Consider the following 6,000-nt stretch of genomic DNA (forward strand, 5'->3'; position numbering starts at 1 on the left):
AATGGTTAAGAACTTTTGGCATATCCAATAACACAGGTTGCAAAACAAACGGGATGGTGCATAAATGCCTCTCGTTTCTACGCACATGCCTCTTTGCAGTATGATTTTTCTGTTCCTTCCAGCAAAAGGTAGAGTCAATTTCTCTCCCTGCTTATGGGCCTTGTGACTCACCTTAACCAGAAAAATGTGATGGGCATTATGTTATGGGAGTTCCAAGTCTATGCTTCAAGAGGCCTTCGAGCTTCCATTGTCACCCTTTTAGAAACCAAATGCCATAAAAAGAAGGCTGAGCTAGATTTCTTGATAGTTATAGGCTACAAAGAGAGAGAGAGAGGAGGGAACCCTGTCAGCAGCCAGATGTGAGACCATCTTAGATCATTTCGTCCATTAAGCCTCCATATTACTACATTCACAAGAGTGACCTCTAGTGAGTCCCACAGAAAAGGCACCCAGCTGATCCCAGCTAAAATTTCTGAACAAGAGAATGGAGGAGCAAAAAAATGATTATTTCAGGATACTGAGGTTTTTGCTTTTGTTTTAGTTTTCCTGAAAAAAAAGTGTCATATTTTACTGATTCTCAACAAAGTTCTTCAGAAGATTAATAATAAAAGTTTGATATATATTATGAGCAATTATAACCTTTGGACACAAAGGAAAGCCAGGCTGTATCAAAATGAGTGAGCCTCTTTTCTTTTGATTCATCATCCATAACTGGCTGTACATCTTCTACTTCTACTGGAGCATTTTTTTTTTTTTTTTTTTTTTGGAGGTACGCGGGCCTCTCACTGTTGTGGCCTCTCCCGTTGCGGAGCACAGGCTCCAGACGCGCAGGCTCAGCGGCCATGGCTCACGGGCCCAGCCGCTCCGTGGCATGTGGGATCTTCCCGGACCGGGGCACGAACCCTTGTCCCCTGCATCGGCAGGCGGACTCTCAACCACTGCGCCACCAGGGAAGCCCTGGAGGATGTTTTGAATTCTATTTTTCAGAGTAATGACTGGACCAGGGTAACTAGCAAAGAACTTTGGCATTTCAGCTGTAAAATGCCCTCCTCAAATCCTCTAGAGATATTTCTCCCTCTTCCCACAGAGTTGGCCACACTCTAGTTTCTAAAATTCCTTATTGTTGTCATAACTTCATGTCTTGTTTTGTTTTGTTTTTCCTGATCCTACTTCTCCTGAAGATGCTTCTTCAGAAAAGATTCAAAGAAGTTCAAAATTGCTGCCTAAATATCTGGCTTCTTTAAATTCCAGACTACATCTTTACTTTCATTTGTGCAAGCAATGAAATATGAGCTAAAGAAGATACTTTTGACTCCTTTAACGCTAAATATCTGCTTTGCCAGAAGAGAGTAAAATGCCACAGCTGATGTGGGAAAACCCACGGTCCTGCCCCCTAAAACTGGTTTTAATAGCTTCAAACTGGTAGAATTCGGGGTATTTTATGTTTGAATAAACATATTTGATATGTAGTTCTGGCTAATTAATGTTGAATCGTTTCCTTGGTGAAACAGAAATTGAAACTTAGCAACCATACATTTTACTTATATCCTTGTCCTACACATATGTCACTTGGTGACATAGTGACCAAGCAGACAATTAGAAAAGAGGTCTTTACACAAATTGATAAAGAGGTTTTTTTCCCCATTGGTATGCAAATTTATCATTGTGACAGAATCACTAGCACAGCCCACAACAATGGCCACAGCTTTCCCAAGCCACCATCATATGCAGTGATTTGTTACATAGCAAGAGACAACTGATATATCCACCAAGATGGAGTCAGCATATTTCAGAGAAAAGAATGTTGAAAAGAAATAAGGTAACCTGGCTTCAAGTCCTAGTTGCACCATTGATTACCCATGTAAAATTGGATGAACCTCTTAACCTCTCCAGACCACAATTTCTTCTTGTACAAACAGATTTCATTAGACAATCTTCTGTCACCTCAGCTACAAAGTTTATGCTTCTAAGTTACTATAGCTGACAGTAATTGTAGATCCAAATTAACTGAAGCTTTGGTTTCAGAATACTGCTCATAACTGTCTAGAAAGTCCAGATTCTCACCTGCTAAAGGAAGATGACATCTGTTATCTCTTTGAGAACAATGATTCTGCCAAAAGTCTAAGGTAATCTATTTTTGGAGATAGTTTCCTTTTACAAGTTGAATAAATGCAGTATGATCAGGTGAATAGTACTGGCCTGTATGTACAAACCTAACACAAAAGATGAACTTACAGAACTTTGTAAACTTTTCCCTATTTCAGAGCAAAACTATTTCTAAAAATCTTTAGCCATGGCAATAAATCCTCACTAGAGGAATCTGCAGAAATACAGAAATATTTACCTGAAAATGCTGCACCAGGTTTTCAGAGTTCTCATTTCTTAATGTTCTCATATCGTTTATATAGCAAGAATCAAAAATGATACATTGTGTACTAGCCAAATTCAAGTCAACTGTAGACATCATTGAATCTACTTATTTTATAGCCCGCTAAACATGAATCTAGTGTTTTGAATGTAAAAATTTCTCAAATAGACAAAACACTTGTAATTAGCCTCAGGAAAGACTTATGGCACCAGTGAAAGTGCACTTTATCTGGAGTCAGATAGTCATAGTTGAGTCTACAACCTGTCTGTTAGCTGTGTAACCCTGGACAAACCACTAACCTCTCTGAGCTGCAGTTTCCTGCTCTATAAAAAAGTGATGATTCAATATCAAAAAAACAAACAACCCAATCCAAAAATGGGCAGAAGACCTAAATAGACATTTCTCCAAAGAAGATATACAGGTTGCCAACAAACACATGAAAGAATGCTCAACATCATTAACCATTAGAGAAATGCAAGTCAAAACTACAATGAGATATCATCTCACACCAGTCAGAATGGCCATCATCAAAAAAATCTACAAACAATAAATGCTGGAGAGGGTGTGGAGAAAAGGGAACCCTCCTGCACTGTTGGTGGGAATGTAAATTGATACAGCTGCTATGGAGAACAGTATGGAGGTTCCTTAAAAACTAAAAATAGAACTACCATATGACCCAACAATCCCACTACTAGGCATATACCCTGAGAAAACCATAACTCAAAAAGAGTCATGTACCAAAATGTTCATTGCAGCTCTATTTACAATAGCCAGGACAGGAACCAACCTAAGTGTCCATCAACAGATGAATGGATAAAGAAGATGTGGCACATATATACAATGGAATATTAGCCATAGAAAAAATGAAATTGAGTTATACTTACTGAGGTGGATGGACCTAGAGTCTGTCATACAGAGTAAAGTAAGTCAGAAAGAGAAAAACAAATACCATATGCTAACACATATATATGGAGTCTAAAAAAAAAAAAAAAGGTCATGAAGAACCTAGGGGCAAGACAGGAATAAAGACATAGACCTACTAGAGAATGGACTTCAGAATACGGAGTGGGGGAAGGGTAAGCTGGGATAAAGTGAGAGAGTGGCATGGACATATATACACTACCAAATGTAAAATAGATAGCTAGTGGGAAGCTGCTGCATAGCCAGGGAGATCAGCTCGGTGCTTTGTGACCACCTAGAGGGGTGGGATAGGGAGGGTAGGAGGGAGGGAGACGCAAGAGGGAAGAGATATGGGGACATATGTATATGTATAACTGATTCACTTTGTTATGAAGCAGAAACTAACACAACCATTGTAAAGCAATTATACTCCAATAAAGATGTTTTTAAAAAAAGCGATGATGGGGCTTCCCTGGTGGCGCAGTGGTTGAGAGTCCGCCTGCCGATGCAGGGGACAAGGGTTCGTGCCCCGGTCTGGGAGGATCCCACATGCCGCGGAGTGGCTGGGCCCCGTGAGCCATGGCCGCTGAGCCTGCGCATCCGGAGCCTGTGCTCCGCAACGGGAGAGGCCACAACAGTGAGAGGCCCGCGTACCGCAAAAAAATAAAAATTAAAAAAAAAAGCGATGATGATACACCTGAATTGACTATTTCACAAGGATATTGTGAGTATCAAATCAGAGGATTTGATGAGAAAGGTTTTTTTTAAATGTTCTATGGCTAATACCCCGAGGAAAGGAAAAGTGAGAGGCCTAGGCAATTCTCAATTCAGGGCAATGCCTGAGGTCTGCTGTATGTACACAAAGCTGTAAGGTTTTGGATAGAAATGATTAACACCAGAAGTAGACTTTGTGTTTTCTTTTTTATGACTATTTTCTCTTGTCAATCGATTTTTTCCCATTTTTGTTTTTCTGCCCTTTTGCTTTTCATACCATGTGGCCCTCTCATCGTATTCAGTAACTCAACCAACAAACATTTACTGAGCGCCTAGTGAACACTGAAGGCAAAGATGGTCAAGACCCAATCTCTGGTTCTAGAAGCTCACATTCAAATGGAATGTCATACAAGCAACAACTCATCTTAAGGCAATAAAAAACAGTAATAACAAAAACATGGTGAAAACACTAAGGGAGAAGAGAGGAAGAACAACTATCCTTTCTGAGACATAGAGAAAGGATACTCTGGACCAGCCTCTCAAAGGAAGTGGCAATTGAACTATATCTTGAAAGGTGAGAATTTTTCTAGGCAGACAAGAGACATTTGAGGTAAATCATAAGATCATAGCATATGCTAAGAGCTGCAATTAATTATGATAAAAAAATAATTTTGAGAGCTAACATCTATCAAGCATTTGTTACATGCTAAGCAAGGAATTTGGACTCTATATTTTAAAGGAAAGGGAAGATGGTTGTTCATACTATTTAGAGTATTTCACATACCAAATATTCAATTCCTGATTTTTTAACTTACATAATATTTTGGCATATTAATGCCTCTAATTGGCACCTCAGTACCATAATGCCCTCCAAAAGAATGTTACCTCAAGGCTATACATTTAAGCAGTTTTTAAAATGCATCCTTTAGTTCAATGCAAAAGAAAGCATAATTGATGATTATTAACAAACAGAAGTAATAATTAAATAATAATACATTTTAGGAATCTAGTCTTACTGTTTATTAGGTGTTTAATCTTTCAAAAAATTGCAAATAAAATACTAGCTATTGGAACCATATCAATTTAACTTGCTCTTCTCTGACATCAGTGAAAGGGTATTATTTATCACACTAAGTATATATTATAATCTTCTGTTGATAGTAAAAGATCAAAGATTACCTTCCATCAAACAGAATTATGATGCCATAACATTTTATCTTGTTACAGCTGATATCAATCACTAGGTGACAGTGAGCTGCAGAGCAGATTTTTCAGTCAATATACCTGACATGCTCAAACATCTGAAATACAGCAACCAACTTCCATGTGCTTTGTTTGTGAAAGTGAAAAACGGAGCATAAACAAATAAGTGCCTGATTGTTAATATCATATATGTTGCTCAATACCACTTGGTTTCTGAGCAATTAACTGGTGTTTTTACCTAGAACTTCATCAAAGGAGAGAAAAGTCAGTGTCAATAAAACAGAAAGTGGGGCATTGTTTTAAATGGAGACATGAGAGTGGTAACATCTTCAATCACAAGATTAGGGCAAAGAACCCCTCCTGGTGTAACTCTCTGGAGACACATATATTCTCACTCTTTCATCAGAAAGCTATACAAGGCCCTGACTGAAGTTACAAATCTCCCAAGTAAATCCTCTTTCTCAAGAAGGGTCACAGCCTCTTTCCTGCATCTATTTTGAGTTATATCATGTGCTCACTCAATGGGTAATCTGGGCCAATTTTTTCCCCTCCTCGTGGTTTTGTAACTGCAGAGGACTATTCTTCCCTTCTCATTATGTTGGTAGCTTTGCTTTTTAGAAAAAGATAGAGCAGCGCCCTTGAATTTTTGCAACGTTCAGTGTGCACTCAATGTTATCAAATACTTAAGCTATAGAAAGGAAAACACTGTATTTGTAAAATCTTTGTTCATCTTCATGTATAAATTTTATAGCATGTTGATTCATGTCAAAACTCAGAACTATATTCATTTGTCTTACTAGCTTCTTAATATTTCT

The sequence above is a fragment of the Monodon monoceros genome, unplaced genomic scaffold, assembly GCF_005190385.1.
Source record: "Monodon monoceros isolate NGI ecotype Baffin Bay Population unplaced genomic scaffold, NGI_Narwhal_1 Super_Scaffold_18, whole genome shotgun sequence".
NCBI classification, from domain to species: domain Eukaryota; kingdom Metazoa; phylum Chordata; class Mammalia; order Artiodactyla; family Monodontidae; genus Monodon; species Monodon monoceros.